At 45.4% G+C, this 23512-nt stretch overlaps 1 protein-coding gene across 3 annotated transcripts in view; it reads right to left on the reverse strand.

The window, feature by feature from the left end:
* LOC146335890 (uncharacterized protein KIAA1671-like) overlaps positions 1 to 9144 on the reverse strand; it is a 41451-nt gene extending 32307 nt beyond the window's left edge. Inside the window, exons 1-2 of one of the 3 annotated variants that reach the window (XM_084819676.1) lie at positions 8855 to 9094; positions 7877 to 7963 (exon numbers count right to left, since the gene is read on the reverse strand). The gene's annotated coding sequence lies outside the window, so the exon portion shown is untranslated. Of the gene's footprint in view, positions 1 to 7876; positions 7964 to 8854 lie in introns of all 3 variants that reach the window. The other 2 variants (XM_084819675.1, XM_084819677.1) reach the window with 2 other exon arrangements.
* Positions 9145 to 23512: the final 14368 nt, after the last annotated feature.

A 23512-nucleotide genomic window follows, 5' to 3' on the forward strand; every position in this document is an offset into this window, starting at 1 on the left:
ACCTTTAAAGCCTTAAACGGTTTGGGACCAAGTGACTTGAAGGACTGCCTTCACCCATATCAGCCTGCCCACGCTTTAAGATCAGAAAGAGAGGCCCTTCTCATTTGCCCACCCATGACAGCAGTCAGGTGGGTGATCACACGTGAGAGGGCCTTCTCTGCAGTGGCCCCACACCTTTGGAACAAGCTGCCATCAGAGGTCTGCCATACTCCATCATTGCAGGCTTTTAAGAAGGCCTTGAAAACATATCATTTTACCTTGGCCTTCTCTTGATAGGACTGCTATTGTTGCTGCTACTGCCGTTAACATTGTTGCTTGTTTTATTGTTGGCTTTTATTGTTGTTTTTATTGTTTTTATGATTTTTAATATTTTAACTGTTTTTATGTATTTTTTGCTATAAACTGCCTTGGGAGGGCTTCTGCCCTGAAAGGCGGCCAAGAAATATTTTAAATAAACAAATAAACAGTGCTGAGCATTCTCCCAATGGTCCGCTTTGCCTTGCAAAAACAGTGGGCAGGCAAGGGGGTGGGGAGAAGAGAGCACTCTTTGCATAGTGGTTTCCAGAGGGGTAGCCCTTGTGTTCGCCTGTTGCAGCAAAACCAGAGTCTTGCGGCACCTTACAAGGAAGCAAAAGTATGAAGGCATAGTTTCATGGACTACAGTCAGACTAGCCTAACTGCAAAAGCAACACAAGCAGTTATTTGGGGCACCAATATTCCTAGGGGCTACCAGTGAGGCAGCCACACAGTCAGAGAGCTGCATCCAGGTTCTCTTGTAATCTTGCCTCTATTTTCCCAGGCCTTCTCTTAATTTGCTGAAATTTTAACTGAGGCTGCAATCCTAAGCACACTTATCTGAGAGTAAGCCCCACTAAACTCAGTGGAACTTACTTCTGAGTAGCTACGCCTAGGCCTGCGCAGTTAGTGCTTCTCTTCCTTCACTGACTTTCCACATCCCATCTTCCTTCCTTCCCTCTCCTCATAAATCTGTTTATTTAGATTGTAAGCCTCCAGGCTGACATTTGTTTCATTGTTCATCTTATGTTATATTTATTGTTTTTAGCCACTTAAGGAAAGTATTATTGTAACGTAGTAGGGGATGCTGGGGCATACTTCTCAGGTTACGCACATCATGTAGAAAGAGATCCTTGGAGTGCACCTCACAGACTTTGGTGCAGTTGCTTGAGGCAGAACAACTTCCTGGGTTAGCTGTGCTCACGTGTGTACGTGTGTGTGTGTGTGTGTGTGTGTTGTATGTATATATGCATATTTTAAACAACCATTGCCTATAGCAGCTGACAGGACTTTACAGTTGCCCTGGAAACATCATCCAGTCTTCTTCTTGCCATGAATTGTCTCATTATTGCCACTGAGAAAAAGTCATTTATGATGGATCAATGACCATATGTTGCAATCCCTGAATGGCGATGCCAACTTCATTTAAATATTGCATGCAACAGATTTGTATCATTCAAAGTACCTGGAAAAGAGACGCTCAAGAGCATCCGCATTAAATTATCATCATCAGAGATGCTGGGATAAGGTTGGGGGTGGGGAGGAGGGGAGAGAGAAATCAAACCTGAAAGAGTATGAACTGGATACCATGTGGTATAACAATTAAGTTCACCTCCTGCCATCTGCCAAAGACTTTTCCTAATCCTACTTCAAATGTTGAAAATGCAAAACTTTCTATAAACCAGAGGTCAAGAGAGCACCTGCCCTTCCAGATTAAATTGCTCAGTTTATCACACAATAGGCAGGAAATTTGTGGAAGTGAGTTGTGGCTAAAACTGAATATGGCATACAAATAGGGGAATAACATGCAGCTCTGTTAACTTGAGGGGAATGTTTAATTTGCAAATTCAGAACACCTGCAGCATGCTCCTGCCACCAGAGAAGATTATTTTGCAATGTTGGATTGGACACAACATGGATGTCTTGGTTAACAATGCTAAAAGCCAGAATATGAGCAACAATGTCCAGTGGACGACTTGTTTGACCGTTCTGTTGCAACAAATGTAATGGACCATCATTTCTACAGCACTTCTGGAGCCCAAGCTTATGACTTATGGTGCTGAGGCAGCTCCTTGCAAGAGTGGGAAATAGGGTCCCAAAGCCAGCACAAACAAATCACCCTCATCCTTGGACGCACATCTTATGACAGGGCAGAGCAGGGAGGAGGCTTTACCACACAGGATTCACCAGGGTGAGGGGCCATAGTTCAGTGGTAGTGCATCTGCTTTGCATGCAGAAGGTTCCAGGTTCAATCCCCTGCTTCTACAGGTAGGGTTAGGAAGGAATCCTGCCTGAAACCCAGGAGAGCCACTGCTGCCAGTCAGTGTTGACAGTACTGGGCCACATGGTCCAAGGATCTGACTCAGGATAAGGCAGCGTCCAATGTTCCTAGAGGCCTCCACCCACCTACACTCCAAGCCAAGGCCCTTGGAACAAGGAAGGTTTAGCAGCTGCCGAAAGTAACTGGAGCATTCTGTCCCGTGTGCTAAGTAAAGGATGCTGCTTATTTTATTTATTATTACATCTATATCCCACCTTTTTTCCTCTTGGAAGGAATCCAAGGCAGCTTACATGGTCCTCCTCCTCTCCATTTTATCCTCACAACCACCCTCTGAGGTAGATTAGGCTGAGAGTCAGTGATGGGCCCAAAGCCACCCTGTGAGCTTCATGGCTGAGTGTGGACTGGAAACCACATCTCCCAAGGCCCAGTCCAACACCCTAACCACTACATCACACTCGCTCTCTGCCACAAAGTATCTGATGAAGTGGACAGAGTTGACAAAAGCTTATGCCAGAATAAAATTGTTAGTCTTTGAGGTGCCACAAGACTCTTGGTTGTTTTTGTTGCAACAGACTCACACAAGAGCTACCCCTCTGCAAGTTTTGCAGAGCTCCATGGCTGAGAAAGATTTGAAGTCAGATGCCTCAGAACCTGATCAAACAGCATCCACAAAACCAGGCTGGCTCCTGTAATGCCTTTCTAGTCAACTAGAAAACTGCCTTTAAATTGTCAAGTTACAGTCAGACAGAACACAAACATTAAGATATACTGTTGTAACTAGTACCAAGATTACTGCCACATAAAATACCCTGATCCCAAACATAACGGTCTTGAAAAAAGTTCTGCTGAAGTAAATAGGCCACCATCACAAGAAAGATAAACAGGAAACCTAAGGTGATAGCTGTACATATTGACAATGCCACAGCTTCAAATTACAAAAACATAATCCTATGGCACCCAAAATTAAACATTTTACAGAGCTAGTAACTGACCAATGTATAACTAATTCGTAAACTATTATGGCTTTTAAATGATGAATAGATAAATTAACAGAGTCAAATGATTGCCCTTTCAGAAGACAATACTGAAGAATTCTTCTCACACAAATACTAAGCTATACAGCCAAATCATCATTTTAAACACTTTGCCTTAATCACGAAATAGACACATCCTTCATACAACACTACTGTCACCACAGGACACAGCATCATGGGGGGCTGCTGCTTCAATTAAAAGCCAAAATCTGTTTCTAATCCATTAAAGATAGGATCCATTAATGATACGAGCCCCTGGTCCTTGTTCTTTAAATACCCCTCTGGAGATGCATATGAGCTCAAGAATTTCACCCTGTACCCTGTAACACATGCAACAAATTACGATAACTGAACCAGTTTAAAACACCCTACTAGGGAGGCCCCTTCATGGATCACTGCCTTGTTGTGGAGAAGGGGCTTGCGTAACTCAGTGAAGCCATAAGCTATGCCATGCAGGGCCACCCAATATGGACAGGTCATGGCAGAGAGTTCTGACAAAATGTGGTCCACTGGAGAAGGAAATGGCAACCCACTCCAGGATTCTTGCCAAGAAAACCCCATGGAACGTATCACAAGGCTAAAAGAGATGATGCTGGAAGATGAGACCCTCAGGTCGGAAGGTGTCCAATACACTACTGGGGAAGAGCAGAGGGCATTTCCAAGTAGCGCCAGAGTGAAGCGGCTGGGCCAAAGCCGAAAGGACACTCAGCTGTGGATGTGTCTGGTGGTGAAAAGAACATCCGATGCTGTAAAGAACAATATTGTGTAGGAACCTGGAATGTAAGATCAATGAATCAAGGTAAGCTGGAGGTGGTCAAACATGAGATGGCAAGACTGAACATCTTGGGAATCACTGAACTAAAATGGACAAGCATGGGCGAATTTAATTCAGGTGACCATCATATCTACTACTGTGGGCAAGAATCCCTTAGAAGAAATGGAGTAGCACTCATAGTCAACAAAAGGGTGGGAAAAGCAGTACTGGGCTACAATCTCAAAAACGATAGAATCATCTCAGTACGAATCCAAGGCAAACCATTCAACATCACAGTAGTTCAAGTCTATGCCCCAACCACTGAGGCCGAAGATGCAGAGGTTGATCGGTTCTATGAAGACCTACAACACTTTCTAGAACTAACACCAAAAAAAGATGTCCTCTTCATCATAGGGGATTGGAATGCCAAAGTAGGAAGTCAAGAAATAACCAGGATAACAGGCAAGCATGGCCTGGGTGTACAAAACGAAGCAGGACAAAGGCTAATCGAGTTTTGCCAAGAGAACACGCTGATCATAGCAAACACCCTTTTCCAACAGCACAAGAGGCGACTCTACTCATGGACATCACCAGATGGTCAATATTGAAATCAGATTGATTATGTCCTTTGCAGCCAAAGATGGAGAAGCTCTATACAGTCAGTAAAAACAAGACCTGGAGCTGACTGTGGCTCAGATCATGAGCTGCTTCTTGCAAAATTTCAGCTTAAATTGAAGAACGTAGGGAAAACCACTAAACCATTCAGGTATGACCTCAATCATATCCCTGATGAATATACAGTGGAAGTGAGGAATAGATTTAAGGGATTAGACCTAATAGACAGAGTGCCTGAGGAACTATGGACAGAGGTCCGTAACACTGTTCAGGAGGCAGCAACTCAATCCATTCCAAAGAAAAAGAAGTGCAAGAAAGCAAAGTGGCTGTCTGATGAGGCTTTACAAGTAGCTGAGGAAAGAAGGGAAGCGAAAAGCAAGGGAGAAAGGGGAAGATATATCCAAGTGAATGCAGAGTTCCAGAGAATAGCAAGGAGAGACAAGAAGGCCTTCTTAAATGAACAATGCAAAGAAATCGAGGAAAACAACTCTTCAAGAAAATCGGAGATCTCAAGGGAACGTTTTGTGCAAAGATGGGCATGATAAAGGACAAAGAAGGCAGGGACCTAACAGAAGCAGATGAGATTAAGAAGAGGTGGCAAGAATACACAGAAGAACTATACAGGAAAGATCTGAATGTCCCTGATAGCCATGAGAGTGCGGTCACTGAACTTGAGCCGGACATCCTCGAGGGTGAAGTCAAGTGGGCCTTAGGAAGCATTACTAACAACAAAGCTAGCGGAGATGACAGTCTTCCAGCTGAGCTATTTCAAATCCTAAAAGATGATGCTGTTAAAGTGCTGCACTCAATATGCCAACAAATTTGGAACACTCCACAGTGACCACAAGACTGGAAAAGGTCAGTTTACATCCCAATTCCAAAGAAGGGCAATGCCAAAGAGTGTTCAAACTACCATACAATTGCGCTCATTTCACATGCCAGCAATGTGATGCTCAAAATCCTACAAGCTAGCCTTCAGCAGCATGTGAACCGAGAACTACCGGAAGTACAAGCTGGGTTTCAAAGAGGCAGAGGAACTAGAGATCAAATCGCCAACATTCGCTGGATCATGGAGAAAGCAAGAGAATTCCAGAAAAACATCTATTTCTGCTTCATTGACTATGCTAAAGCATTTGATTGTGTGGATCACAACAAACTGTGGCAAATTCTTAAAGAGATGGGAGTACCAGACCACCTTACCTGTCTCCTGAGAAACCTGTACGAGGGTCAAGAAGCAACAGTAAGAACTGGACATGGAACAACCGATTGGTTCAAAATTGGGAAAGGAGTACGACAAGGCTGTATATTGTCGCCCTGCTTATTTAATTTATATGCAGAGTACATCATGAGAAATGCTGGGTTGGATGAATCACAGGTCGGAATTAAGATTGCTGGGAGAATTATCAACAACCTCAGATACGCAGATGATACCACCCTAATGGCAGAAAGCGAAGAGAATCTAAAGAACCTCTTGTTGAGGGTGAAAGTGGAGAGTGCAAAAGCTGGTTTGAAACTCAACATTAAAAAAACTAAGATCATGGCATCTGACCCCATCACTTCCTGGCATATGGAAGGGGAAGAAATGGAAGCAGTGACAGATTTTATTTTCTTGGGCTCCAAGATCACCGCAGACGGTGACTGTAGCCATGAAATTAAAAGATGCTTGCTCCTTGGGAGGAAAGCTATGGCAAACCTAGACAGCATAATAAGAAGCAGAGACATCACCTTGCCGACAAAGATTCGTATAATCAAAGCTATGGTTTTTCCATTAGCAACATATGGCTGTGAGACCTGGACTATAAGGAAGGCTGAGTGCCGAAGAATTGATGCTTTCGAACTGTGGTGCTGGAGTAGACTCTTACGAGTCCCCTGGACTGCAAGGAGGTCAAATCAGTCCATCCTCAAGGAAATCAAGCCTGAGTGCTCATTGGAAGGACAGATACTGAAGCTGAAGCTCAAATATTTTGGCCACCTAATGCGAAGAGAAAACTCCCTGGAAAAGACCCTGATGCTGGGAAAGATTGAAGGCAAAAGGAGAAGGGGACGGCAGAGGATGAGATGGCTAGATAGCATCACCAATGCAACGAATATGAATTTGAGCACACTCTGGGAGGGAGCAGAGAACAGGAAGGCCTGGCGTGCTATGGTCCATGGGGTCACGAAGAGTCGGACATGACTTAACGACTGAACAAGAACAACAACAACAACAACTAGGGAGGAGCTAATACAACATTTTACCCTGGCATCAGCAATAATGCAAAATATGAAGCCAGATTAGAAAACAAGACTAGGGGAAGCTGGAGGAAGTCTGTCATTACACATAACTATGAAGATTAACCACGGAAGGGATACTGTCATTCCCACCCAATACCCCCCTGCCTTCATAGCTTACAAGCACACAGCAGGATTTCTCCCCACCCACCCCCAACACATACATACACAAACACACACACACACACACACACACCCTATTTACTGTACATAGGAAATAAATTATTAATTATCTCTGAAGGAGAAAGAGGATAAACAATGACATTAACAACATAGCTCAATGGAGTGTAAGCATCTCAAATGCAGTAAGACAAATTACAGATGTCAGAATCACTTAATTATCCCATGAGGCTTTAATGAGGTTTTAATACTACAGGTAGTGCACAGAAGGAAGAAACTCCAGAAATAGCAGTCTAGGATTTTCTTTTTTTTTAAGGGAGGTAGGATGAAGACTAGCTGTTTCGTTGTTGAATTTTTTAAAATCCCATTTTGGAACAATCCAAGCAAAGCTGCCTGACTGATAAGCAAGCAGCTCAATCCTTTGTCCTGCTGACAGCTAACTGAGAGGGGGAAATGGGACCAAGAAGGGGGCTGGGAAAATAGGGGTAAGCAGAGAACCCCAATCTGGCTCAAGCGTTTGTTGTTATTTTCCTTGCAGCTTTGGCTTTTAATCCTATCACAAGGGTCTGGCTTATTGGACACCGAAAAGGGAGAGTCCATAACTAACAGCAAGGCAAGAAGGGGAGGGAGAAAAAGCAAATCTCTCCAGAGAGCTTTGGAGCCCAAAGGGGGCGGGGGGGGGGCTTTCCTTCTTCCAAGTCTGCCAGGAGCATCCTTCACCCACCCACCCTCCACACAGCCCTTCGGCGAAGCACTGCAAGAGAAAAAGGCAAAGCAGACACCGACCCACCGACTTCTCTACACGGATGAAAGGTTTTGTATGCAATGGCAGGCTCTCCTCCTCTTCTTTCTCCCCAAGCGGTCTCAGCAGCGCTGCAAAGCAAAAAAGCAGAGCAAGGGTAGGGGGTACGCAAGGCAGGATGGGCTGTTGCCAGGCTGGAAAAGATTTGGGGGATGTGGGGGAGAGAGTCAGTGTCAGCTGAGATGTGGGGACAGTCCCCTCCCTTGCAAAAATGTGTACCTCCCCTCCCTCAGAAGGAAAAGGAAAATGGGGGAAGGGATCAGGACTGGGGGAGAAGGTCACGTAGGGAAGGTGAGATATGGGTTGCAAAAGGGGACAGGGGCTTGCATGTGGGGGAGCGTGTCCCTAGGGAGTGGGGGGAGACTTAAGAGAAGGAGATTGAGATGGCAGAGGGAAGGTTAGGGAGTGTCTCACAGGTGCAAACGAAATAGAAATGAAGAGAAAACTCGGGGTGTGTGTGTGCGAGAATATTTAAAGGAGACAGGAGGCGTAAGTGTAAGGAAGTGGGGAATTCAACAAGGCAGGCAGGAATCAAGTGAGTGAGGGGCTAGGAAGAACTCTGGGAATGGCTGGGGGGCCGTCCCATAGGTGCAAGGGAAGTGGCATGGGGGGTGAATGTGACTGCCTCAAGGAAAAGGGCTTGCTCTTTTGGGGGGCGCCCATAACGGTCAGGGAATGAGAAGCCGAGGAAGCAAAGCCTGTCCTATGGCTGTGAGGAAACAGAACTATTAGGACAAGGGAGAGGGGGCCTCAGGGAAGAGGGAGGAATCTGTGGGGCGGGGGGTCCCATAAATGTGAGGAAATGGGGTGAGGAGAAATTATGAGGGGGGAGGAGAAATGAGGGGTCTGGGGAGGGGGCTGTCAAGAGTAAGGAATTGGGGAGGGGTCCCCAGAGGGGCGGGCGAGTGGCCACAGCCAGGCGGCGAGGGGGAGGGGCCGGGCAGACCACCCGCAGCCCTCACCTGGGTCCGCGCGTCGAGCGCCGCTGCCCCCTTCGCAGGCTGCGCTCGCCGCCGCCTCCTCGCGCGGCGCAGCCCAGCTCAGCCCGGCGAGCGCGAGGGGGCGTGGCCTCCGCCGGGCAGGTGGGGGCCCGGAGAGACGGAGGGCGGCGGGGCGGGGCCTCCGCCCTCTCACTTACTCGCCGGTTTGGCGGAGGGAGGGGTGAGGCGAGGGAAGCGCCTCTGTTGCCATGGAGACCGCGCGTCCCGTGCTGGAGGGGTCGGTCGAGAAAGGAGACGGCCGGGAGAGGATCGACGGGAGGGGCGGGGCTTCTGCCGGTGACGTAAGGAGAAGAGGCGAGGCCGCAGGCGCGGAAAGGCGGGAGCGGAGGCGGCTCCTGGGTCGCCAGTTCGAGTCCCGCCTCGAGGGCGCCTCAGGCGGCGAAGCGTCTGAACGGGGCTAGACTCGACAGCACGGAGCTGGTTTGGGGGAGCGACGTCTGCTTCAGAGCTCAGCCCCATATAATTATTTTAATTTTAAAATTATATTGGACTATACTTATCTACATAACATAACCAGGCCACGCTAGACATTGTTCTCCTAATGAAGAGTCATAATTTCGCCCCCGCCGTCTCGTCCTGAGCTGCTTTAAACACGACAGAAAAGCACCGTATGCTTCCTTACAGCACAATCCTACACAGGTCTACGCGGAAGTGAGTTCCACTGTTTGCACTGGGGCTTACTCCCAGGTAAGTGTGCGGAGGATTGTAGCCTTAACAGGAGAGTGCGCCTCTGAGCATGTGCAGAGTGGCTTTCTCCACACAAGCTACTTGATCAAGTTGGAGCAGAGAATAATGTGTTTTTTTTTAAATTATGATGAGGGGAGAGACTTCCATGCAAAGGCAGTTGAGGAAAAGATGTAAGTTTCCACAACACTTCTGAACTTCGCACCTGGCCCAGAATCTTTGGTGAATTTTCAGGTGTGGTGTTACAAAACCTGGGGCAATACAAAGGTAACTCTTCGGACCTTCTCCTTGCGATTGTAGAAATCACAGCTGTCTGAGGCCAAGCGGCCCCCCTCACTCCCCACCCCAACAATAACTTTAAAAGCCTGACTTTGCTTGTTCATCTGAGGCAGAAACAACAACAAAAACAGAATAAGGGAAGCCTCAGTCTCGAGGAATTCAGCTTCTTTCTAGGCGTCATGTGCAAACATAGAGAGTAACCTGAAGCCGTATCATCCACGTACCCAAAATCAGATTATCACAGCAACAGCTATGATGTGCAACCTGTTTTGGGCTGCCAGAGTTCCTCAGAAAAATGTCCCCTAAAGGTGATACAATAAACATGTGCCTCAAGAAATCAGAAACATTGCTCAATACTGCAAGAGTGCACAAAATTCATCCATCAAAGAGCATATAATTAATATCAAGAACTGCAAAAAGTTCAGCATCCACGACGTACAGCCCTCTATGGTAGTCACTGATGAATTGCCAGAAAAGAGGAAAGACATCACCCAGAAAGAGGACTGCAGATTCCATAAAACATGTGCATACAAAGGTATATGTTCAGGTGAAAATTTAGAAATTATTATAATTTAAATAGAAATACATCTTACCGTAGTGCAGAAGACTGACCAGCGGACCTGCGCATCTGCCTGTTCAGCCTGCTGTCCAGGTGCTAATGGGCAAGAGTTCTTATGGCTCTTTAGCTTTAAACCGGAATTGGACAGTGCAGCCCTTCAAATAAAGGACACCTTCAGAGGACGGTCCTCCAGTAGCCCTTCAAATAAAGGGCTGTCATCTATAAAACAGGACACATGGCCATAGTAGACACATGGCTCCTACTTTTACAACCATCTCACTAGCCCCCGTCCATTTTCCTTCCTTTGCTTCCCCCTCTTCTTGTCCAGCCCAACAAATACAAGCATGAGAAAGGAAGACCATGAAGTAGTTAAATGGTATCTTAATGTTTCTTTAAGTTATATATGTGTGTGTGTGTGTGTGTCTGAATTTATGTCCTATTCTTTCCAAATAAACCTTACTTTTGTTGACAGTTTCTTTGACATCCTGCATGGTTATTCAGAACGTTTTGATATCTGGAAGAAGACCTGTGGATGGGACAGTTGGGGAAGGACCCCAGCTCAGCAGTGGAGTACCTGCTTTGTATGCATTACAACCGAGGTTCAGTCCCTCTCATCTTCAGGTAGGATGAGGAAAGACTCCTCTCCATGAAACCCTGGCGGAGCCTTCCCCCAACTTGCTGCTGTCTGGATGTGTTGGACTGCAACCTCCATTGATCTTGTGCTAGCTGGGAATGATGGAAGTTGCAGTCCAACACGTTCAGAGGGCACCAAGTTGGGGAAGGCTGCCTACCCTAGAGAGCTGCTGCCAGTCAGGGTAGAAAGCATTGACCTCAGCAGACCAGGGGTCTGTCCAAGCGGCTTCCTGTGCAGTTTTATCCCTTCCTTTTGTGTCTCTTTAGGAACTCTTTTACATAGACAACTGGATGTAAAGAAGACAGTTACTCTGCATGCTGTCTCAATATGGCCAGCCTAATCTAGTTTATGAGTGTTAGAAGTGCCTGCAAAGCAGTGATGAGAATAAAAGTGAGCACAGGGCACTGCTGAAAAAATGTGCTTCCTTATGTCTGCTTTTAAGTCCCTTGGGGCAAGGACCTGTCAATCCTGTTTTTTGCAAGGTGCCATGCACACAGAAGGTGCTATAAAAATGATAACAGAGCAGGCTGTGGAATTATTTCAGCCAGGGATTTGGCAACAAGCATACATGATGCGAGCCTCAAGTCATAATCGGACATCGTGTCTTCTGCTATGCCTCTTGTTCCACTATCCAGCACAAGGCCAATAAATATAAGCCCCCTTGTTCTCTAAGGTTCTCACACCTTTTATCCCCAACTGTGGAACTTTTAGAAACCCCCAGGCTACACATGTCACATAGCTGGGCAGTCGCAACAGAAGACCCCTTATTTTAATGAAACAGATACTTTGGGAGCAATCCACTGAGATGCCCTCCTGCTACAGAAATCAATAGGAGCTTTACAAGAGCCTTGATTCATTTCAGTGGAACTTGCCTAGAAGAGCATCCCAACAGACCAGCCTTCCCCAACCTGGTACCCTCCAGATATGTTGACCTGCACTTGGCCATGCTGGCTGGGAATGATGGGAGTTGCTGTCCAACACATCTGGAGAGCACCAGGTTGGGGAAGACCATGAGAGACTGTGCCATTAATCAACCGGGGTCTCTCTAGTTAAGCTTTAATATCCAGGGCTCCAAGGGGAGCCAAGAGGATCCACAGAAATGAACAGCTGTTTCTTGGCTTGCTCCTTTTGTGTACCCATTTTGTGGCTCTTGTTCCTTGAGACTGCCATGGAAATATTCCTCCACAACATCAAGCATCCTTGAACCATAGGTCTAGTCTAGAAGGACTCTGCAAACACCCTTTCTCTTCTTTACTCAAGTTCTGTTTAGTCTTTCTGTTGACTTGCCCCCCTTTGTGGAGCCACTTGTTTATTCTGCATTTCTTGAGTTTTCCCATTGACTTGCCTGCCTCTCTGCATGAAGACGGGGTCTCCTGGCACTACTAATTAGAAGGCATTGTGCAGCTGTTCAGCCTTTCTTAACAGTTTCTCTGCAGTAAGAGAAAAAGATGGAAGAAGCGGTGGGGAAACATGGGAGGGGTGCAGCCTATTGCCTGGTCCCTACGTGTAAAGTTCTGTGAATGAGGCAGGGCAAAGGTGCCATGAAAACCTCCTGGAAGCACTCCCATCACCTTTGCACCTGTCTGAAACCCTACGGAAGCTAGGCAAATATCACGCTTAGCCATGAGGAGGGAGGGCTGTGTAAGCACGAAGTGCAGAGTAGCAACCGGTCTGGAAGACACTCGGATGACTGTGAGTCACCCCCAGGAATGCATGGAGAGAGTCTAGGTTTGAGCTGAAGGGACTGCCCTCGCTGGCTGACAGGCCTGTAGCTGTGTGTACTCTTGCAGTCTACTTGCTGCAAATATCAGAGAGGGGAAATCTGTCCTCACAAAGCTTCTTGCTTCATAACTATTCTTTTTACCTATTTGCAAATTTATACAAATCCAGTCAACCAACCAACCAACCGAAACTCATGATTAAGATTTCTTTAATCAGGTGACAGCCTGACTTGTTGGCCCCGAGAACTCAAAAGCCTAATTTTAATACTAATACTAATAGCAGCAGCAGCATGAGCAAGTGGATTTGTGGGACTCTCTCTAGACTCTTTGCCTGCCATTTTTCAGTAACAACACAAGTAGAACCTACCTTTGCAATCCTGCTGGATGTGCCAGCCGTACTTCTGAGCGGTGCCTCTGGATATATTACTGATAAAATTGCCACATCCCTCATGTGAAATATGGAAGAATAAATTTAAAGATCAAATGCACAGAGGTGGCATTTCACCTCAATTTCCCTTTCCTCTCTCACAGCTGTGCAGCTCCTCTTCTGACCAGATAAGGATTTCAAAAGTATGTTTTGCAAAATGGGACTGTACGGTTGGGCCAATGCCCAACTCTTACTTTGGACCTGGGTTCTGGCACTGCATTTTATCTCTGTACTAGGCAGAGAAGAAAGCAGAGAGCTATAAAATGGGGAAGCCAATCATCATAATTTTTTCTTACTACTTCCTCAAAAGATATGTAACTTTGCCTTTGTCACCCTCTATTACACCTTTATGTCAAAGCAAATTACAGTTTCTCTGTAATGAACATTTCCCTAGTTGAATGCCAGACCTTGGATGATATCTGTCATCCAGCAGCTATGTAGAAAAGATGCTGCACAGCCAGGACAGAGAGAGAGGAAGGGGTAACTGAGCTGGGTTGGATCTTTTATCTTATTCTTGTGAATCTTATGAGGGAGGCTCTGGGAGTGTATCCATTAAAGGAGTCATGTGCGGGGGTGGGGTGCGTGATTCTTACATTTATTCCAAATTGCAACTTCATTTCTTGTTTAGAAGACTCAATCATTTTTAATCTAAAATATATCTCCCTCCATGTGTACATTATTAGCATCGCTTGTTAGACTGGCTCCTTAATAAGATGATCATTGATGGGGGCTAGTGACCTTTCCCCAGGCACAACTTTTCACCAGTCATTGATCTTCACTGCAACACATCCCTGCAGGGGAGCAATGGTCATGCACACACTCAGTTCATGCAGGGCAACCATGAAGCCCCCGGGCCTGGCTTAGAAGTGTGCTCCTTAGAAGGTGCTCCAGTATCCTTTGAAGCCATACCGTAGTAGATACATTCTCTCCTTGAGGGAAACAACAACCACAGCTTGAGACCAGCCTACCTTCCCCAACCTGGTGCTCTGCAGAAGTCTTGGACTACAACTCCCAGCATTCCTGGCCAAGCTGGCTTGGGCAAAGGGGGGCTGAAGTCCAAAACAGCTTGCGGGCACCAGGTTAGGGAAGGCTCTTCTAGACCAAACAGTGCCCAGTTCCTTTAGCCTTTTATAGTAGGCAACAAGAAGTTTGATGCCTCTCATTTATACACAGTGTTTTGACCCAGACTGTCTACCTTCTGCCCCACCTTGTATTAACGCCTTGGGGTTGAAAGGTACATCTCATCTCCCTGGCTTTGCTCAATCTGCACCAAGTCAGAACAAGCAACACCTAAAATCTGCAAGCAAGCAACCCTTTGATTCGAATTAAGGCCATGCCCAGCATGGGCCCTGGGCCAAGACAGGGTTGCCACTGTCTACAGATTAAGTATTTTCCCAGGCTGGGAAATATGTAATGCCAATTTCATTGGCTGTTTGGCACCTTTCCACAAAAGCTGCTATTAATAAGCAGGCAGCTGAGGCAGGGCCTGAGGGAGCTTCCTTTTGATGTGCTGCTGTTTGCCTAAGAGGCGGGGCTCTTAAATCCAGGAGCAACCTCCACAGATGAGCTAAAGGCAGAGGCAGCCCTGGCGTCTCCATTTCCTTCAGATATGAAACCACTGACAAACCAAGATTGCAGTGTGTGTGGGCTGCTTCTGGGTCAGCCAGGTCTTGGCCTGCGTTTTTGGATTGAGACCAGAAAGCAGAATCAGGTGTCTATTCAGCAGGGTGGGTGAATGGATGGATCTGTGCATCTTCACTGTGATTTTAGATCAGCAGTGTTGAACTTATTTCAGCCTGAGGGCTGAATTCAGGGGCAGAACCACCCGCAGAACCCCAGAAGGCTGGATTGGGACCCCAGGTAGGCCAGAGGTTCAACAACCCTGTTTTAGACAAACAGAAAACACAAGTATAAAATCTCCAACAGTAGAGGAAGGAGAAGGCAAATCATTCCATGGTAGCACATATGCTCTGAAGGTTCTGGTCCAATCCCTGGTACCTCTAATTAAAGAAATTAAGCAATCAGGACTGGGAAAGAAAGACTTCCCTCTGGCTGAGAGCTTGGAGAGTTGCTGCCGGGTAGCAGTACTGGCCTAGATAGACCAATGGCCTGACTTGGTATAAAGCTACTTTGTACGCTCAAGAGTAGAAGAGCAGCCACCCATGAGGAGGAACACTGCGCAATGTCGAGGACACGCCTTCTCCCTTATCACCCTGCCTGATCACTGGGGTCTTCTGGAGGGGCACTCCTCGTGCTCCCTCTCACATGGGTTGGACAGCTGCCTGCAAACCACCACAAGCAGGGTCTTTTGTGTGTTGGCTCCCACCACTTGGAATGCCCTTGCAACTGAGATCAGGCATGTGCCTTACATTACTATGTTTTCAGATTGGCTGAAGACTTTTCTTTTCAGGCAAGCTTTTCCTGACTAATGACTAAATTATTCAGCCACTGTTTTCATTGATGTTTCTGCTTTTACTGTATTTTTTTTGTATTTTCTTTCCCAGTCCTGATTTCTTAATTTCTTTAATTAGAGGTACCAGGGATTGGACCAGAACCTTCAGAGCATATGTGCTACCATGGAATGATTTGCCTTCTCCTTCCTCTACTGTTGGAGGTTTTATACTTGTGTTTTCTGTTATTTCTGTTAAATTGTTATACACTGATCTGACACATCTTGATGTGGAGTGATTTATAAATTCAATAATAATAATAATAATGATAATACTTTATGCTTGATTGGACAGACACTGCAAAAGTTAGTACTTGCTGAATAGGGAACTAACTTTCGTGTCAAAATGGGATGATAAGCTGTTTACATTACAAGCAATACACCAGTCTTCCCCAACCTAGCACCCTCCAGATGTGTTGGACTACAACTCCCATTATCCCCACCTAGAAGGCCAAGGGCTGTGCAGGCTGGGGTGATGGAGTTGTAGTCAAACACATCTAGCTGCAATACACACAGACACACTCACATGAGAGCACAGGATGGTCCTCATTCCTCTTCAAATAATAACACCTCCATAGAGCAGAGAGATGCCCATTTTGTTAAATCCAGATTGAACAGAAGCTCAGGGCAAGCCGACATGCAAATCTGTCCATTCTGATGTGGAAGCAGATTGCCATAATATTGACATTCATCATCAGATCTAAGCCCCAGAGTTCTTTTCAAATGCAACATCACACCTGCTTTAAAGAACAGCCAGTTTGTTTGCCTTTTTTTTTTTTTTTACTATTGATTTGAAAATACATAGAACAATAGAGAATATATAACTTTCTTTTGTCTTTCTGGCCCCACAGAAATAGGTTACAATTAACATTAATTAACAAAATCTCAAAGCATGATTAAGGTAATAAAAATAACAATAACCGAGATTATGCCACAGGTTTATTCAAACAGGCGTAAAGACTCCAGCAGCACTTTTACGGACAAACATTAACTGTGAAAGCTACACTGCCAGGGCATCTTATATGGATTAGTTCCAGAATAGCCAAAAGAGCCCCCCACATACAAAAGTAGCAGCAATTTGGGTCAGGCAGCAGTCGCTAAACACGGTACATTCACGGTATGTTCTGTTTTATTGAATTTGTGTGCCAAAAAGGTACCCAGAAAACCTCCATGTGTTGCTAGGTACACACGATACCTTTCCATCACTACTGAATAAGCCACAGCCCCCACCCACCTAAACTTCCAGCTCAGAGGGTGTGCTTTCCAGCCAAAATCAACCCCCCAGCACCTCCCATTTTAGGAATCGACCTCTGGTGATTAGAAACACCTGCCCTCAAGGTAACAATTGCTAGTAGACAGGGAGAAGATCCAGAATGCACACAGACTCCTCCATCTCAGTGCACATTCTTTTGTGCATGAGGATTGGTTCCACTGAACTGGATGGGGAATTTTCCCAACATGTAGGGGAAGATCTGTGCATACATCAGAGTGCATGAGCAACTCTGGATTGGGGCAAGAACCCAGGAACACGGCAAAGTCCATGTCGAAAATAAAACGTACCAATAAGTATTCTCTGCTCTAAATATCATATTCCCTAAAGTCTTCAGGCCGAATCCCTGGGTGCTAATTTTTGCATATACATGCACATATATAAAATAAGCTGGCTGGACTAGTAATTTTTAAATGTTCCACTTGAGTGCTATACTGACACAATAGGAGCAGGCATGTACATCTGATGTTCAGTGGTGGGGGTATTCGTATTTATTACAACAATACTGCAAGTATCAAAGTCAGCTTGGCTCCGATGTAGGAAAAAGCACAGAGTTGCAATGGGAAGGGTGTGTGCTTTTTCAAACAGACAAGTAGCACCCCATTTGTCCAGGAATGTTTGAAAGATAGTTCTGGCAAGAATTCCCAGCATTTCCAGGAGCACAATCCATCAGGGAAACAACTCCGACCGAAGCCCTATTGAACTGAACAGAGGCTGTGCAAGAGCCATGGGAATAGAAAAATAAGTATTCAGTATATACTTAATTGTGCTCTTCTAGTACCTGTGTGTGCACCAAAAATACTGAAATTTGGCAACGTCACCAGAGCCAAAGGGCTCTGATTTATATTCTAAAGCAACCAACTCATCAATAAGAATGCTAGGTCTTCAGAGAATGCCAGCGGGGGGCGGGGGGGGGCGAGAGGGATTGTTGTTGGTGTTGCTTCTTTAAGCCTGATCTCATTCTAGGCAGGGGAATTTTAAAAATTAATTTTCACAAAAGAAAAGCCAGCTCTGTTCCTCCAGGAACACTCTTTGAACTATGGCTTTCTTTTTTTTTAAAAAAGAAATGTATGTATACACAAATACAGATTTGCGTACACACACACACACACACACACACACGTATATATATTTGTGTTTATATACAGATGTGTATATAAATCTGCCAATTTGAGGTTGACACTTCATGGATCTGATGAAGTGGACAAAACTGTCCATGAAACCTTATGCCAGAATAAATTTGTTAGTCTTTGAGGTGCCATAAGATTCATTGTTGTTTTTGCTGTAACAGATTAACACAAGGGCAACTCCTCTGGAAGAAAATGAGAGTCAGTCATTGGGTCCCAGGGCCTGGTCTGAAGGCACATGAGACAGCCACCTTGCTGAAGGCTAAGCAGGTCTGGGTCTGGTTGGTGCTTGGAGGAGAGACCACCTGGGAACCACATGTAGCCACCTTGGGAAGAAAGGTGGGATATAAATAAAACAAATAACAAATGAAATAAATTTAGCTGTGTGCTGTCAAATAAATTCCAGTGCAGCCTACAAAAGAACAATGCTCTCTTTTACACAGGAGGTGTTTATAGGACAGCCACCCACAATCTTATCCTTTTTTTAAAAAGGGAAGTCTCCAGCAAGAACTCCTGCATTCAGCCCTGCCCCCCCAGTGTCAAATTACACGGATGGGGACAGAATGAGATTACTTTCTCAAAGATGTGGGCTTCTCCTGCAAGAGATCCCCTTGGGGTGAGCTCCCAATGTGGATCTAATTCAGACTTCCCAGTAAATTATGTCTACAATTTGTATTCCACAGCTGGTATCAAATACAAAGAAATTCCTACACGGAAGGCAAGTTTGTATAGGGATTAAGTGTGAGTCCTGCCTTTGCCCAATCTAATCATGTTGTCAATCAATATACATGGCAGTTTCTCATAAGTGCATTCTGTGAAAGAATTTTAAAATTAAGTTGCAATCCTGTGCAGAAATTCTGAGTAGGAATTTGAGAATTAAGTTGCAACTGTGTGTGGATATCAAACTGAAATTGGTTCAAGAGTGCCCCTGGGGAAGAATTCTGAAATGCATTAAGATACATTTTTAGAAACACATCCTTTTTTGTGTGTGCCTCCATTCCTTCTGTTGTGATCATTGCCTCCCTGCTTTTCTTTTCCTAGAGATTTTGAGACATGCAAATTAGCCCCAAATGTCGCAGATTTGAAGTTTGTTTTCCTTTAAGGCGGTGTGAAAAAAAGGATTGGCCCTAGACAATTGCTTCCTGAGGTGGAGCAGTGAATGCTGCCCTCTTTCCCACTCCCTACAGTATGATGCATAGTACCCAAGGCCAGCCAAATTATTTTGGCACGTGAAGCAGAAAATCCCACAAGCACCTCTCCCTGGGAGTAAAAGTACAATAATAATAAACAACTATTTGCTAACAACGTTATGGCACCCAGAATCGGCTGCCTCACTCTGCCTAATGGCTAGCCCCCTCGAGTGTGTACTTTTGTCCCTGGACAAAGAGGCTTCTGTAGGTCTTTGAAAGCCTGCCACACCTCTCTGAGGTGATGGCAGGGCAAGAGAACATGTAACTTTGTGTGTCAGGGATGGGCGAACCAGGGGTGCTGTCACTTGCCCAGATTCTCCAAACTCCATGTCAAACTCAGTTTGCCTCGCTCCCATTTTCATTCTCAAGCTGTTTTTCAATTAGTTTGAACTGGAAAAGTGTGCATTTCAAATGGGAAAAGTATACGCATTTCTGTACGCATTTTTCAAAAGTGTGCACTTTCCCCCCATCGACTAAATCGTGAAAATGCCAAATTTTTGAAAAATGCACATTCTAAAGTATGCATTTTTCAAACGTGATCGTAAATGTGCGAGCTTTTTCAGGAAAATGCGTTTGCAGTCAGGGTTGCAAACTGGACAAGTTCTGATGATTTGTGAACAGAATTTAAATTCTCGTATACCCCTATTGTAGACCAAGGGAAGTACAGCCTCCCTCAAACCACTTTTTCTTAGATGCTATTTTCTGTCTGCAGCTTCTGAAGTGTAACAGGACAATGACCAATTCATCCCCCCACTCCCACATACACACACAAAGAGAATTTTGGCATGCATCTGAGTGGCAGGGGGGAGGGGTTGTTCTCAAGATAAGCATATCATTCTTAAAACCAAAGCTTTTTTAGTGCCCTGATTAATTCTCTCATTCATTCATTCATTCATTCATTCATTATATATTTTCTATACTTAGATATATATATATATATATATATAATGGTATTTTTAATCTATGTAATATATAGCTATATAGAGACAGACAATTTCCTGGTAAACATTTACAAGATAAGTTTTGCGACACTGAGAAAAGTATTTGCATAATGCTTCACACGCACAAAATTCAGGACACACATGGAGGGAATCAATAAATACGTGAAAATAAATAACATTTTCTTTGCATTTAAAAGTGTTTTCTAACCCATACACGCGCACGCGCACAGACGCACACACAGAAAAGAACACTGCTATCAAATAGCCAAAATATGCTCTCTGGTAGCATAGGCAGCAAGATTCTTCAGCTAGCTTTTAAAACAAAACAAATTAGAGATTCCAGAAATACTAAAAGGTCACCCAAAGGGTTGCATGGGAGGTTAACAGTGACATTTTGTCTAGGAACATCTTCACCGACCTGGAAGTTCTCTGAACACAAAAAAATGTGATATGAGACTAGGAAAACCTTGTGTGAACACTATGCATTGCATTAAGGAGATGGCGCCATATGCACTGGGCAGTTACTGCCACATCTGCCATGAAGAGAGTGGAGGCAGATAGACCGAAGACCCTCTGCTGGGATCAGTTATGCTCTATGAGCTGCATCCAACCTACAGGCTAATCATTTTGTCTCCTGCATCTGCAAGCACTCCCCACCCCAAACAGATCCCACTGTAGATGCATCCTAAACATCTGTATCACACATTTATATCTTCTTCCAAGGGTGAGGAGGGGTGTCCCATTTTATCCTCACAGGGTGGTTGTAGGTTAGAAAGAGAGAGTGACCGGGCCGAAGGCTTCATGGCTGATTGGAGACTTGGGCAGAGTCCCACCCTCTATCCTCAACACCACATCAGCTCTTGAGGCTGTCCCCAGAGCAGTTGCCTCCTCCCATTCTATTTGGCAAGGATCCTTGCCCATCCAGAAAGAGCTGGTCAGCTGGCTTAATTCTCATTTGGATGTTTCAAAAACTACAAGGTTTTCATTTCAGGAACAGGTCATTAGCTCAGGCTTGTGCTTTGAAGAAAGAAAGGTGGATCTGCTGGCATCTGAAGACAGAAAGCCCAGCACAATGAAAATGTACAGGCACGCACACACACATACAGACTGCACAAATCCTTCAGCTACCAACCCATCCTTGAAACCCCATTTTGCCCTGCCATCTCCTAGAAAAAGCTCTTGGGGAAAAGTAAAAAAGGCAAATCAGCTTTGAAACAAGAGGAAGTCCTGATTTGTAAATTTTCCCCTTCCTTAAGGGAATCAAAGGGCAAACCCCCCACCAAAGTGGAACTTGTCCAAGGAAAGGAATTTCTTGTGCTTCTGTCTCCAGCTGAATCCAGGTTGTACAGGTGACAGCCTTCATTTTTTTAAGAACAGCAAGAGAGGTGGAGAGTTCCACCTAGAGAGTTTTATGGAAGTCCAATCAGCCACCAACTGAAGACTTGTGCAAGGTCCAACCTGAACTCTGTCTCCTGTCTTTGACCGAAGCCCTGTCTTCTGTCTATGGTAGCATCTGTACTATTGGTTGAACTGTCATGACTTCCCCCAAGGAACCCTGGCATATATAGTTTGGGAGCCGTAGAGAAAGAGTAGGGGGAAACAGTCTGGGAGAACTATCAGCAGCTCCTTCCGTGAACTAAAATTCCCAGGGTTTTGCAGAAGGAAGCCATGTCAGATCAAACAGTTCAACTATATTGTGGAAATGATTCCTCCCTCTTTGAGGTGTGGCTGCCAAGAACTTTCTACTTTGCAAAGTGGATCTCAAGAATTCCAGAATATTCTGGAGGTCACAGTTACTGACTCAGTAAACAATGCCAGAAATATTCCCACAAGTACACCCCCCCCACACACACACAAACGCTAATAGAAGAGGGAGGCTGTTAAAGAGTTGCTCATGGTAGAAGAGGTACCCTTTGATGGCTCCATCCCCAAAGAAGAATAGGAAGATTTTACTGTGGAAGCAAGAATCCAACACAGAGACTCAGCATGGTGGGAGAAAAAGATTTCGCAGCACAGTTTAAGAGACTAGTCCTTTTGATGGGGTCAAGCAGGAGACAGCTATGGCTGAGCATTTTCTGGCTACTAGGAAGCCATTTTCATGTCAAAAAAATAGGCACTTGCTTAGCCATGATGGTGAGCTTTTCAGGTGGTTTTTGATCAGGCAACAAAACTCCCTTTTTCCTCCCTGCTTCTCTCTCTATCTCTTTTAAGAACACCTGAGTTTAAAAACAAAGAAAAACAATTCAAATATTTGTCCTCAGTGACACCACCGAGGGACCCCAACACAGCAGAGTGCCAAGCTGACTGGTTAATCCAGTGATGGCAATGGACAAACAGAGGTGGGGCTCCGGAATTACTGCAGCAATCCTGTTGATTGCTGGTCTGTGGTTTTGCACTCCTCTAATAAGCACGTAGATGTTCTCCAAGAGGTAATGGGGAATGCTGTTGGCCATTCAGAAGGACAAAGTAAAACAATCAAACATGGGGAAAGGTGCGTGTGAACGAATAGGCCTGCCCCAGTCCCCATGGCTCAGGAAAGCAGGCCCACAGCAACAATATTAAAGGAAGAAGCGACTTAGACCAGACCAGTGCAACAGACCTGGACTGAGAACATGGGTGAAGCAAGAGACACTTGGCATGAGACACCATCAAGGCCCTGAACATTCAAATGTGGCTTTTGGACCTTCTGATAGAAGGGAAAGACTCACAGATCCACCAAAGAGGAGGAGCTGGGCCAGAGAACGAGCCGGTTGGGGCCTTCTCAAGGACTGTGGGGAGAAGAGATGACAAGCAACCCCCAAAAGCAACATCAGGGTGGGGCAGCCCAGCTCTGATCTGCTGTGCAGTTTTAGAAAGAAATATGGCAGTGGCCGCAACAGAAAAAGGGTGCAGAGCGATAGGGAAGCCCAGAGAGAAGCTCAGTGGCAGAGGTGATCCCACAGGCGATCAGCTGATAAAACGGTCACCCTTGGAAAAGGTGAGGAAGCTTCCTTGTCAAAAGAGACTGCCCTGGGCAAAGCCTTGCTTTCCCATGAAAAAGCCCTGGAGGTTGGATTCTGTGCCCAGGGCAAATCTCATATGGAGGCAAGACCAGGGACTGCAAACGTGGGACACAACAGGATGGGAGAAGGGAATAGCCTTGTTGCTTAAAATATTTTCTTCCCCTCAAAAAAATAAAGGAAGTTCTGAAGGGAGGAAGGAAATGACAGATCCCATCTGCCCCTTTCAAGGCCACCACCTCACCTTTCCAAAGAGCAGCAGTTCATAAAAACCGACATTCATCTAAACACCCCACCCACCCGCCTCAAAACAGCGCTTGTGCCAGGTCAAACGCCATC

The sequence above is a fragment of the Heloderma suspectum genome, chromosome 13, assembly GCF_057233095.1.
Source record: "Heloderma suspectum isolate Gila_16-S chromosome 13, 16-S_ref, whole genome shotgun sequence".
NCBI lineage: Eukaryota > Metazoa > Chordata > Lepidosauria > Squamata > Helodermatidae > Heloderma > Heloderma suspectum.